At 38.5% G+C, this 14,737-nt stretch overlaps 1 protein-coding gene across 2 annotated transcripts in view; it reads right to left on the bottom strand.

Annotated features, from left to right (window-relative positions):
* SOX5 (SRY-box transcription factor 5) overlaps positions 1 to 14,737 on the bottom strand; it is a 931,891-nt gene that overhangs the window by 670,497 nt on the left and 246,657 nt on the right. For both annotated transcript variants that reach the window (XM_036017301.1, XM_036017302.1), the window contains exon 4: positions 800 to 896. The gene's annotated coding sequence lies outside the window, so the exon portion shown is untranslated. The remainder of the gene's footprint in view (positions 1 to 799; positions 897 to 14,737) is intronic.

The following is a 14,737-nucleotide window of genomic DNA, read 5'->3' as shown; positions in this document are numbered from 1 at the left end:
TTTTAGTTCACTTTGCAAAAAGACCACTGTTCCATTATTCTCTGCAGGCATCAAAAGGGAATGACTTTTCCATGTTCCTAGGGACAAACTGCTCTGAAGAACAGGATCCCTCGCCTCCAAACCTTCCTGTTGCCCCCGCATGACCATTGGTCAGCCACGGGATAATAGAAGGATTTTCAACTCAAGTTTGTGGTCAAACTTTCAGTTCCTGTTCTCAAGAGTATAACTTTTTTGAAAAAACAAACTTGATGAAACAAGCATTTCATTAATGCATACACAGATAGATACCCATACATTTTTCTGTTGAGAGAATTGGAATGTATCTGGCCTCTGCAAAATTGCGCTTTTGTGTGTGTGGGTATAAAAGCATACCCTGGAATACTTAATAGCCTATGGAAATTGTTCTAAAATGAGTGACCTACCTGTTGTAACCCAAAATATTTCTTTTGCAGCAACAACAAAAAAGCAGCAACAACTATTCTAAAATGTATTTTTCAACAGAAATGAAAAGCTTTTTGTAACTTCAGGAAACAGTGTCTCTCATTAAGAAAATGAAAATAACGTTGCTATTGCCTTTCAGCTCACAGACATTACCTTTATACGGAGATTCAGAATTATATTTATGTATCCAGTTGTCATCTGAATATAAAGAACTATGTGCTATAGTTTTATATGCATAAGTCATAAATTTTACTTATAAATTAAAAATAAGAGAAGGCATATAAACTTCCATTTTGGGGAAGTAGCAAATGTAGTAATCAATTTTTCAAAGGTGTGTATTATGTTTTTATGAATATACCTTTTTCTTGTCCAATACAGTGCCAAAATTCTCTGTTTAGCTTTCAGAATCTTGTAAACAGATGCAAACAGGAATCGTGTCATCAGCAAAAGGAATGCTAGAAAAAATAAAATTAGACCATTAATGGTGCATATTTCTTTTTTAGTAAGTATATCAGCATACAATTCTTAGAAGCAGGAGATATCTAAGCTTTTCAAAATAAATGTATATATAAATAAATATAATAAAGTCATTGTTTATGGAAAAAGAGGCATTACTTTGATATTGTAATGCCACCAGAGTTCATCTAAAAATGCACAGGCATATAAGTTAGTGATATGAATATATACAGATATATTAATCCCCTTAGAAGTTGTTCATTTTGTCTAATTTCCATGTAAACATCCCACAGATACTTTAGGACAGAAAAAATGTTTATTTCTGGAAATGATTTATGAGAGATCTTCAGGTGTCCTCATAGGTCCCTTACTCAATTCCATTTGAATATTTGATAGCAACGGTCAACTCATAATTGTACAGTGGGAGTCACCTAGCTAGCCACCTCCACATTCGCATTCCTTCCTCTAGAGATCTCTGTGATTGCCTGACTCACCCTCAGGAACACTGCTTTTGCCACTTTCACAGGTAAATAAAACCCTGGCTTTGTTACCAGTTTCCCTAGGTGGACAGAAATGGCGTCTGTTAATCAGCTGAAATTCCCAAGCATCAGACTTCTGAAAGCAGGAAACATGGTTTGGCGGCAGCCACAGCACAGGTTCTGGCTGGGTCTCTTTGCTATCAGGTCAGTTCATGGAGGACCGGGTAATGCTTCAGTGCTCATTCTGTTACGTCACTGCCTATTCAGTTTTGATCACCAGGTTTATGGTAGTCGAGATGCTTGATTACCATAGAGCTGTGATTTTTTTATCTTTTTCATCTCATGGCACAAATAAACTGATTACTAAAATTATGTGGCACACCAAGAAATATATTCTTGCCGATCTGACAAAAAATAGGTGCAATAATTTTGACTCATGCACACCAGATGGCTATTGTTTGTTGGCTATTGTCATTTTTTACTTGACAATCTCAGGGAATAAAGGTCAGTGCCTCTGATTGAACAGTCAGGTATTGCAAGTTTTAAAAATTCTTGTGGCGCACCATTTGAAAACCGCTGCCACAGAGTATCTCTCTGGAGAATGATTGGTAGGGAGGAACTGTACTTTGTTCCAATATCAGAACTCTTGACAATATACACAGAAATCCAAAAGTCCCTATGTAGACAAGGCAAAGACAGCACATTATTTCATTAGTTCACTAATTACTCCATTAGAGACTATTCAAAATGACAAAAGTTATTAAAAATTTTGAGCATCAGAAATTATGCTGCTGCAATAAAAGTTGACTGCCAATTTAAAAAAGTATTTATTTTCATCAAAAATTTTGACTAAAAAAATGTATCCCAAACTTTATTTTTTTTTTCAGGTAAGTGAAATGTCACATCTGACTACCACAGCAGACTTTAATTAAAAGTGAAACAGAGATTCTGTGCCATATCCCATATGTGGGCAACAGAAATAACAAAGGTGGTAATTTTACCCACAAGAGGGAGCCTGTATTTTTATATTTTTATCATGGAACTCAAAAAACTTGAGTTAAAATATAAAATTCTAAAAAAAAAAATGTTTGACGCCATAATCTTTACGTCAGGTCAAGTTTTCAGATAGTCAGATTTCAGTCGGCATATTTTTCCTCAACTATAACATATCAGCATATCAGAAGATAAAATACATAATTAGAGTTTTTTAAAATGTCCTACCTATATTATAATTAGTTTTCTTTTCAGATATAAGAAGAAAGACATAACAGCCAAAGCAGCCTAAGAGAAAATTCATTGTAGGTGGCAGCAACATTAATTGGGTAAAATTGACTAGAATTATTATGAGTTCTCTGAACCTGAGTTTAATGCCACAGAAGTAAAATGATATTTCCATCATCTTCTTATCACAAAAGAGGCTAAAACAATGATTTTTATGTATTTATGGAACAGGAAACACCCTATTTTAAAAATTATGGTGATGGCCATACTCACAATGTCATAGAAAACTTGCCTCGGAAAGGGCAGAGCTATCATGACACCATGATGGACTTCCTTAGAGTTGGGAAAAAGGTCTTTGTTCTTACGCTAGCTGGTGTAGCTCAGTGGATTGAGCACAGGCTGCGAACCAAAGCATTGCAGGTTCAATTCCTAGTCAGGGCACATGCCTGGGTTGCAGGCCACGGCCCCCAGCAAGTGCACACTGATGTTTAAAAAAATAAATAAAAATAACCAAAAAAAAGAAAAAAAAGATCTTTGTTCTTTAAAAAAAATCTAAACTTGATTCATTCACATTAAATAATCTCCATAAACAATACTTTAAATTAATAAAACTCTCTAAATAAATACACTCTGGTTTTCTGAAAATAAAATGTATTGACTAACTTAAAAACCACCTTAACAATCATTTGGGCAACTCTCATCAACCCAGAAGAACCTGTTCTATCACATTTAGAGACACAGTAATAATTCAGGTGAAATTTGTTTTGTGCTCCTTTGTCAAGTGCAGGGAAAACAGACGATAAACTGTCCCTTTCTTCAGGAGTCCTCTTCTCAGCTCCTTGAAGATATTCCATCACAGAAGCAGGGAGTTGAGGAAGGAGGGGTTAACCACTGCTGCTCTTCCTCTGGAATTCCAACCTATTCTTTAAATCAATGTTTGTCTGTTTTCTCCCACTAGGCACTGTGAATCTAATAGATCTAAAACCAATACCTTATAAATGACATAAAAATATATTCATTTGATGGACGAATATGTCCTAGTGTCTATTATACACAATGTAAATAGTGTAAACCCTATTTACACCCTCTTCTTTGAAAATGGACAACAGACTCCTTTCCGCCAGAGGTCATTCAGTCACTCTGGTGACATGGTGCAGAATGCACTGCAACGCTCAAGGGCAGCCCCAGGGAGAGAACACTGCCACAGAAAGTCTAAGGCCAGTGCCTCGCACTGTGTTAGAAGACATGGTCAGAAGGAGCATGCAGGGAACTTCAAACAGCTTTGCCATGTTCTAAGATGCGTTTACATCTGCTTCCTTATCTTTTTTCACAACTTACCTAAAATTTTGAGTGCATCAAACATTGCCTGATAAAATTGAATAAAAAGAAACACACACGACTTCCATTTAACAGTGAATTCTCTAACAAGTGAAAAAATTATTTAAAAATCCTTAAAGGTAGAAATGTTCGCTAACATACCAAAGAGATATTAGTCACAGAAGCATAAGGTGAGATCACACATTAAACCACAGACACAGGTGAACTCTGGGGAGACTGAGGGCATTTTACCTACCAGAGCCATGAGCGAAACAACCCAAAAAGATACAGTGATGACCTGTTAGTTTTTCACATATTAAGAAAATACGCTGATGAGGTTTTTAATTTACAGAATGTTCTTTAATCCAAAGGACACAAATACTTACTTCAAAAGCCACTTTTATCACTTAGGATGTATTATGCTTTGTCCAACCACATCACCACCACCACCACCACCTCCACCAACAATAACAACAACCTTAGTTTACAATCTATTGGGAATCTGTTTTATAGATTATCTCTTCTCCTACCTTTAATACTTTTAAGATATCAAATATACAGCCACCCTGTAAAATGCAAAGATACTTGCAATGCAAAGAAAAAACGTATGGGCCCTGGCCGGTGTGGCTGTTTATTGGAGCATCATCCCATACACTAAAATGTTGTGGATTTGATTCCTGGTCAGGTCACATGCCCAGGTTGCAGGTTTGATCCCGTCATGGTGCGCACAAGAAGGCAACCAATCAAAGTTTCTCACATTGAGAAGTTGTCTCTCCCTCTTTCTCTCTCCCCTCCTCCTTCCTCTCTCTCTAAAAGGAATAAAAAATGTTCTTGGGTGAGGATCAAAAAAGGGAAAGAAAAAGCATGGTTTAAAAAATCCAAAGAAAGCTAAAAATTAAAAGAAGACCCACTTCCCTGGAAAAAGATCATTTGACTTACTTTGTTTCAACAGGTACAAATCAAAATAGTCAAAGAATAGTGAGTAGAAAAAGCTACTTTAAAATATACTCTGAGAGAATTTTATCAACAGGTCAGCATGAGATTTCCTGTTCAGTTTTTCTGGCCGAAAATTCATAGAGTTGTCCATTTTCAAAAGAAAAAAGAAAAAAACTGTTATTCTTCATTCCATTTGCCAACCAGAGTCATTTATCCCCTATTAGATAAAGTATAATAGACTCTACCGAAAGGGTCACTGGCCTTCCATTTAATGATATTGCCATCCCCAATCTGCATTTTCCCGGCAATGTCCCTCAACACAGAATAAATGGCTGATCTCTTCACAATAACAGCTGATTTCTATTTATTAAGCTAAAAAGGTCACCATTTTCTATGGCTGGGCTGCCCTGCACTATTGATAATTTTATGCATAAACAAATGGCAAATTTGTGCCACATAAATATGCATTAGCAATTACTTTTTCCTCGGGCAACGCTTACCGCATGCAAATGTCTACCTCGAAGGGCCTGGTAGCTTTTGTTTTAGCTCTTCAACAGTGAAACAAAAGAGCACAATAAACAATTTTAAAATTGCCAATCAATGAGCAATGCAAATGCAAAGGTAAATGGCAAGAAACTTGCTTAGAAACAGCAAAGAAAAAAGTGAGGTTGGGGAGGAGAGTGGAAGTATTTTTTTTAATATTGTTTCACTGCTTTCTCTTTCATAATGAAAAGGCTAAAGTACTCTTGACATAGAACAGCTAGTGAGGCTGGTGCTCAAGCAGATGCCAGATGGGGAAGGAGAAAATATACACATGTTGAGTAAACACACACACACACACACACACACACACAGAGTATGGGAAAAACGGTGTTCCTTTGTAATTTCAATTGTGTCACCTACCAAATTAGAGATCTTGCAACTTCCGAGATTCAAATAATTTTGAAATTGGAAGGAGCTACAGAGATACACAGCCAAATCTTAATTGCACTGAACTTTGCTATGTTGTTTTCCAACATCATCTTCCTCAGACAAAGGGCACATACATGATCAATAAGCAGGATATTTCTAGGAACGTGAGGGGAAGGAGTAAATAAGGAATATGAAGTACGAAATAAGGAGTATCTCACAAAACATCTCCATGCCCAGATGTTTGGTACCAGAAACCTGTTATCTCAGAGCAAGTCAGGAATGGTAACAGGGCAGAAGCACAAAGAGAGACAGGCTAATAAGGAAAAAGGCAAGGGGGTTAAGAAAGCCTAGGACAAAAAATGTTGCCTAATTTGAACATGAAAACAAATAATAACTCAAGGAAAGTTGCTATTTTTTAATCAAAAATAAACTTTAATGAGAGTCTTTTTAGTGCCATCTACAATATACCTTTACACTTAGATCTATGACACTTGACTTTCACAGATAATATGTCATCATGCAGAGGCACAGGGAGGTTGGGGAACTTGATCAATTCCTTAAGGCTGTGCTGGATCTGGGCCTGGACCCAGTCTGATGACTCAGCTGCAAGCTTCGCTGCAGCCGACACTGCCATCCAGTCCCAACCATTTCGACCCAAATGAAAAAATCTCTTTGCCTTTCTATAAAGAAGTCAGATTGTATTTAACAAATTTAAGTCATCAGGCCTTATGCAAGTTTCTTTAATCAAGTTAGTACAATACTTTATAGCTTCTGTAAAAGTATACCAATACATGACTTCCGGCAAGATGGAGGAACAGGTGGACGCACCATGCCTCCTCACACAACCAAGATTAGAACAACAAAGATTTGCAGACAGAATATCACTCAGAACTGATAGAGGATTTATCTGAATGGAAGTCGGACAGCCAAGAAGTTGAAGTGGACCTGTACATCCAAGCTGGTAGGAGAAGACGAGCCGGGCAGGTACGGGACGGGCGCGGGACAAGCGCGGGACAGGCGCGAGGCTGGCGCCTTCGGCGGCGGCGCGCAGAGGTCGGGGAAAATTTGACGCAAAATCGGCGCGACAGCCATCCGGGGTGCAAGAACGCAGCGGTGATCCCTGAGTACGCAAGCTGCGACTGGTGGACCCAGTGGGGCAGTGATTGTGGACAAGGGCAGAGCTTGCAGCCCAGAATCCCAGAGAAGGGTCTGAGCCCAGGAGAACGAAACTACCACCATTGTTCACCCCCGCCCCCACATATAACGTCACAATCTAGCGACTGGGGTACCCAGCCCCGGTGAACACCTAAAGCTCCGCCCCCCCACCGTAACAAGAGCAACCAGACCGGAAAAAAAAAAAAAAAAAGGAGGAGAGATAGGGAAAGACATAAGACATGTTTCCAACAAAACAGATCAGTCCCCCAGGACTCATCCTTTTGAGCGACCAAGAAATAGCCAATCTATCAGATGCACAGTTCAAAACACTGGTGATCAGAAAGCTCACGGAATTGGTTGATTTTAGGCGCAATTTACATGAAAGGATGCAGGTTACCATAAAAAGAGATGCAGGAAGATACACGGAGGAGAGCCAATAGTGAAGGGAAGGAATCTGAGTCTCAAAACAATACAGTGGACCAGAAGGAAGATAGAATCAACCAAGCAGGAAAGCATGATGAAATAAGAATTCAAAAAATTGAGGAAAAGCTTAAGAGCATCCAGGACACCTTTAAACATTCCAACATCCGAATTATAGGGGTACCAGAATGGGAAGGAGAAAAGCAACAGATTGAGCACATATTTAAACAAATAATAAAGGAGAACTTCCCCAATCTGGCAAAGGGAACAGTCTTCCAAGAAATCCAAGAAGCTCAGAGAACCCCAAAGAAGTTGGACCCAAGAAGAAACACACCAAGGCACATCATAATTACATTAGCCAAGGTAAAAACGAAGGAGAGAATCCTAGAAGCAGCAAGAGATAAGGGGACAGTCACCTACAAAGGAGTTCCCATCAGACTGTCAGCTGATTTCTCCAAAGAGACCTTCCAGGCAAGAAGGGGCTGGAAAGAAATATTCCAAGTCATGAAAGACAAGGACCTACATCCCAGATTGCTCTATCCAGCAAAGCTCTCATTTAGAATGGAAGGGCAGATAAAGTGCTTCTCAGATAAGGTCAAGTTAAAGGAGTTCATCATCACCAAGCCCTTATTTTATGGAATGCTAAAGGGACTTATCTAAGAAAAGAAAACAAAGAAAAGAGATGTATAGTAAAAGGACAGCAAACTCACAATTATTAACAACCATACCTAAAGCAAAACCAAAAGAAACTAAGTAAACAGCTAGAACAGGAACAGAACCACAGAAACGGAGGGCACATGGAGGGCTAGCAGCAGGGGGGTGGGAGAAGGAGAGAGGGGGAAAAGGTATAGAGAATAAGTAGCATAGAATGTAGGTTGAAAATAGATAGGGGGAGGGCAAGAATAGTACAGGAAATGTAGAAGCTAAAGAACTCATAAGTATGACACATGGACATGAACTAAAGGGGGGAAATGTGGGTGGGAGAGGAGGTATAGGGTGGAGGGGAGAGAAGGGGGGAAATGGGACAACTGTAATAGCATAATCAATAAAATACATTTAAAAAAAGTAAAAAAAATGAAAATAAAAGTATACCAATACAAATTTGCCTATCAGCCCAAAGGAGCATTAGTGCATGTACATTGAGAACATGCATTGTCTTAGTATAATCACTAGAGAACAAAAAACACATTTTGTGATCCCCCTCTTGATCTTACTATAATTAAAGATTTTACTATTACACAAAGGATTAACAAGAAAGTACTAAGGATAAATAAAGTATTCTTGGTTTTAAATGTGAGTAGGCAAACCTGAAAATCTAAAACCTGCGTGTAGCTCAGAGCCCTTCTCAGAGCTGAGATGGTCTGCAAGGGGACCTCTGAGAACCCTAATGTGCATATGAAAGGTCAAACTTCTTTCAAGAAGGCTAAGAAACTTCTCTTGGCAATATTTCCCCAACAATATCAGCATTGGGAAATCGGGGCTGTTGCCAGCACAAAAAGCAGCTTTGTGTGAATAGGGGAAACATGCCCTTAGGTGGATCATTCAGAAAATGTGTTACCTGTACCACCATGCAGGAGGATGGCACTGGAAGAGCCTTTATCATTGTCTTGGTTAGGAGAGTGTTATTTCTAGTATTAAGCTCTACCTTCTTTAGAACTAAAGATTTTTGAGGACCAAGTGCTCACTTATTAGTATAAAATTAGTATAGATGAACTCCAAATATGATAGTAATATCTTACATGTTGATTCAAATAATTACATAGCTTGAATACTCCCATTTTGCTATGTTTTGTTTTAATTTTTGCTACTCATATAAAAACTTAAGTATAGGGTTTTCTTATTATCAACTAAATGCAATAAATGTATGCCAAACACCAGTACTATGTAAGAGGCCAAAGTTTTAATTATCATCATTCCTTGCTCAATTCCTCACTGTCTACGCAAAGTAACAATTTCAAACTGAAACTATGAATATTCCAACTGATCTGGAGTTTGTTCAGAATGTTCAGGTACTTATACAGTCTACTATGAAGAATGCATGTAATAGTCAAGTGATCACATTGTGCATGCTCAATCCCTCTTTCATAGCAACAAAACTAGGTTTAGATACAGGGTACCACTGAGGGGTTCAGAAAGTTATATATAGAGAGGAACAGAAATGTCTGGCTAGCACTTTATGTGTATAGATGGCAGAAGAGGAGCCACTGCCTCATTAGTCCTGACAGAGGGTCAGCCAGACTCCCTGCCTCCTGTGGGTCATTTCCCAGGCTTCTCTGGCATTTGGCTTCCAGATTTATTTCAACGGGGTGCAGGGGCAGGGGGGACCCAAGGTGCATTGGTGTGCATGCATGGGTGCATGTGGCCTGCCTGAGAGTGTGCTCACAGGCCCAGGCACTCACTCTCTCTTTCACATACTTTTTGAAACAAAAGAGACACCAGGAAAAACAAACCCCATCAAGATTCTCCAAAAACATCAACATCTGCCAACCTTCTGCTTCTCTTTCTCTACTTTTCTGGGTGTCTCTGGTAGCAGCTCCATCTCTACCTGGCTCCCCCTCCTGCCAGACAGGTCCCCACTGTTCTAGCTTCCACCCAGTGACCCGAAAAACCTCACCTCCTCCCCTTTGACTCCCAGCATACGGGTGGTAGTAACCTGCTGTTGTTTCAGACTTCTAGGTTGCTGTTTTAAAATTCATTATTGTCAATGTCTAAAAATTTTACAACAGTACATGCCCCCTTTTCAAATAATCACAATGGCTTCTCTCTTCCTGCTTGCCCTTGAATATAAGTATATGAGCACCATACAGAATGCATATTTTATTTTACTTTTTATTAACTATTGCAGAACCATTATTTATCCTCTACTCATAGGTTGCTTAAAGCAAGCCAAGGTAAACTAAAGTATAAGACCCTTTCATTACCATGAATTCAAGCATGCCGGTCTAATTAATACTTGCCATGTCTGAATATGTCCCTTTATATATAATAATCATAATATATTCATGGACTAGATGATCTATTCTTATTCCATATCTCTTGTCAATTATTTATTGATGCCCTGTTGTTTTATTTACTTTTCTTAAGCTATGGGCCATTGAAGGAGTGACAGAGACCTACCCACCACTTCTCCTAGAAATCACACCCCAGCACCTGGTGTCACTGGAATCTGCCAGTTCACTTTAAGGAGCTCAATCTGTGATGAAAATATGTTTTCTCAGTGGTAAATGACAGGGACTAGTTAACCAAGTTTATGTCTTACATAAGACACGTTTAACATGTAAGCATTTGTTTTTCATTAAAAAACATGACCTTTTGATGTCAGAAATGAACACACACAAACACGCCATAAAAATGACTTATGTTCGATGGCTCTTACAAAATTACATTTTGAAAAATTATGGGACTATGAATCAGCCATATAGATTAAATTTCCCGAAAGAGACATGTGCTTAATAATTAATGGGAAAGGATACAAATAATATTTATGATTTTATCTTATCCAAAACACTTGAATAATTATGCAGTCATCATAATGCTAAATGAACATAGACTTATCAAATCTGAACTATAATCTGTGAGGACTTTTGAAATATGAAAATATCTTAAAATTGAAATGATGGAGTTAAATATACAAGCTGAAACTTTAACTTACTTTAATATGAAGTCTTTTTTTGTAAATATATCAAAATGAAAACATTTGCTTTAAGAAAAGTTCACAAGATTTTGTAATCTTTAATGTCAACAATCATAATGCAAGAAAAGAACCAGAGGGAGGTGGGAATGGCTGGGCTGGGGAGGAATGGTGGGGGGTAAATGCAGACAACTGTACTTGAACAACAATAAAATAATTTTTTAAAAAAGGAAAGAAAAGAAAAGAACCAGAGCCCTAGACAACATGGCTCAGTTGGTTCAGCATCACCTTGCAAGCCGAAGGGTTGTTGGTTCAATTCCCAGTCAGGGCACATGCCTGAATTGTGGGCCTGGGCCATGGTTGGGGCACATGCAAGAGGCAACCAATTGGTATTTCTCTCTCACATTGATGTTTCTCTCCCTCATTCTCCCTCCATACCCCTCTCTCTAAAAAATAACTAATTAACTAAATAATTAGTTAGTTTTATATGTTAGATATAATATATATATATTAAAGCAGCCAGAGGTTCCTTTAAAAAATATACATATATATATTTTTATATATGTATATTATATAAAACCAGAGGTGGCAGTGATAAAAGGGAATATAGTTCATAACTGTAGAGTGTTCAAATCAAAGTCAGATAAAACCAATGCCCATTGTTAAGACACCATTTCAAACACTGGTTCCTGAACTGGTTTCTTACAGGTGGGAAATTGGGTAAGTACCAACACCCAGAAAAGGTCAAGCAGAAACAGAGTGGGTATGACAACTGTGCTAAATCAAGTCCAGTGAAGAGGCTAAGATGTTTGTCTGATAAAGGTCAAACTTAAGAGTAGGGGAGGAGGCAATCATTAAGTAGACTCAGATATTTTAAGAGTTGCCATTTACAGAAGTATAGACTAGATATGTTGTCTCTTGCTCCACATGAAAGAACAAGGTGTTGTTTTATTTTTGCTTGTGTTTTGATGTCAGGGTTATCAAGAGGCAGATTTTGGTGCATTATACAAATAACTTTCTTTTCTTGTCTTTTATTGTTGTTCAATTACAGTTTCCCCATTTCCCCCCCATTACTCTCCCCCTTCCTACCCATTCCCAACCTCCCACCTTCAATCCTGCCCCACATTATCGTTGTCCATGGGTCCTTCATACATGGGTTATCCAGCAATAGGATTGGTTGGAACAAAACCAAATGACTTAAAGTTTAAGCAAGGCCTCTGAATTCAGACATAATGGGGCCATTTTCTGGCTTCGCTACCTGCTACCAAGGGACACTGCATACAGCCATATAACCAATCTATGCCACAGTTTTCTTATCTGCAAAATCTTCCAAATACAATCTATATGGAGGAAAGGTAGGAGATCACACAGAAACCGCAGGGCCACCTGTCGGAGGTCTGAGAGCAGGATTTCTGAATCGAGTGGTATATTGGATCATCCAGCTGTTAAGATCCATTCTCATCTGGGACTAAAGTATTCTATTTCTTAAAGTTCAGGCATATATTTTCATATAATTTAAGGCAAGAAGGGCTAGCACTAAATATTTAAAAAGAAGAAAAATTTGCAGCAGTGCTGCATTATTAAAATGGTTTTAGCATCACATAGGGAAAGGATATTTATTTTTTAGAACAAAGCTATTAAGTTAAACAGAAAGTGTTGTTAATAAAAGATACATAACATCATAAGTCAGATATGTAATTACTTAATAGATATTACTTATCAGCAATATCTATTTTTTTCAATTGATTTTAGAGAGAGAAAGAAGAGAGACAGAAAGAGAGAAACACTGTTACTCCACTTATTTAAACATTCATTGGTTGATTCTTGTATGTGCTCTAATCGGGGATTGAACCCACAACCTTTGCATATCAGGACAATGCTCTAAACAACTGAGCTACCTGGCCATAGCCAGCAATTTTTAAAAATTTACAATATCAACTTTATTTTTTGTTCTTTTTTAAAATCTGTAGTTACATAATCGATAGATACCCTCGGATACCAAGGAGACACGAACAAAATACTTCTGGTTTTCCAACACTGATGCTGCTTCCTTGGGCTGTGAGCCAAGCCCTCCCACCACCGCTCCAACCGCACCTCTGCCCCAGCCGCAGCACATGGCAGCAGGAGCACGGAAGAGTGCGCTAAGCAGGGCTAAAGGGCATCTTCTAAAGACGTGATTCTCAAATCCTTCTTTTGTGATGTTCTGGAGGTTCCCCTAGCTATTTTGAGGAATAGTCTAAACTTTTCAAGGACTTCTTAAAACAAAATCATTTTACTTTTTCTCATCTTCACAATTATAAAGCTCTTTAGACTTTTCAGGGTATTTCCACTTAGAAACTCTCTGATCTGATTCACACAGCAGTTCTCAAAGGCAGGTATGAGGGAATGAGCCCTTTCTTGCAAATAAAGAAAAAAAATCTCTGGAAAATTATGACTTGACCCCAAATGACAAGACCACAAAGCAGTAGGAAAAAGGCAAGGGCCCAAGTCCCATCTCCTTTCCTGCCCATGACGCCCTGATGCAGATCTCACACACTACACCTGGAACTGACAGCGAGGTCATTTTTAAGTCCCTCCAACTGCAGAAGCATTCATCCACTGAGGGAATTAGAAATGTTTACCAGGATTATGCTTCACTCTCTATTTACTTTCTCATTCATGGATAGAATGTTCCAAACATTCCCACTTTTAAAAACAGGAAGAGCAGAGTGGTTCTCAACGGAGGGCAACTTTGTCCCCTGTGGGACATTTGGCGACATCTACAGACATTTTCTACTGTGGCTGGGGTGTGGGAAGGGGGAGGGCGACAATACTGGCATCTAGTGGGTAGAGGCCAAGGACGTTTCTAAACATCCTACAGTGTGCAGGAAAGCTCCCCACAACAAAGAATTATCCAGTCCGAAATGTAAATAGCGCTGAGGTTGAAAACCCTGGATTAGCAGTATTTTTATTTAAGCCATCTGTTTCTGTCTTTTATTTTTGTTACATAATCATAATAATGCTTTCAGAATGTAACATTTGCTGGGTGCTAATGACTGGTTTGACATAAGGCTATCGGCTCTTGGGTAGTCACTAATTCCACAAAATGACCCACGCTTTAATCTTGACTGTTTGACAATACATTGAACAGTGGTTCCAGTGACAGAGGTCACCATTGTTCAGACAAATGGATCATAAAACAATTTGCCAGGGTGTTTATAATACTTTCCTTATAAAAATGTTGAAAATAGGGCAATGCAAATGGGGATAATCAGAAGTATACCTTTCGGTAATATGAAAAGAAAAATAGAAATGTGAGTTAAGAAAATAACCTCTGATTTCTCCATTATATATAGCACACATCGAAAACTTCATAACAATGCATATCCAATCTTAAAAATGAATTTATCTTTTTATGCACTAAATCATTTCAATAAGCATCATAATAATTAGTAATACCCTTTTCAAAGAGAAAGCCTTCCCTCTCTGCCCTGTTAGCATTCCTCACTGGAGCCAGGGCTCTCGGCTCTGTTTCCCGTGCATGGGGACCAGGATGCCATCTCTGAACTGAGTTCCAGTTTTAATACGAGCCACATAATAGCCCTGATTCTGGGGCAGCAAGTTGCCTCCATCATAAAGATGCCTCATGGTGTCTTTCGCTTCCTTGGTGTTTACCCTTTGGTGTCCTCAGACATGTTAGCACCTAAAGAATGAATTAGAGATTTAGAGACAGACTTTTAATTCACACATCCCTGTAAGATTCTGAGGAAAGCTCCAAACACACTCTATA

Source organism: Phyllostomus discolor, chromosome 2 (genome assembly GCF_004126475.2).
Source record: "Phyllostomus discolor isolate MPI-MPIP mPhyDis1 chromosome 2, mPhyDis1.pri.v3, whole genome shotgun sequence".
NCBI classification, from domain to species: Eukaryota; Metazoa; Chordata; class Mammalia; order Chiroptera; family Phyllostomidae; genus Phyllostomus; species Phyllostomus discolor.
The sequence above is the reverse complement of the archived record's forward strand: the minus strand, read 5'-3'. Positions and strand labels throughout refer to the sequence as shown.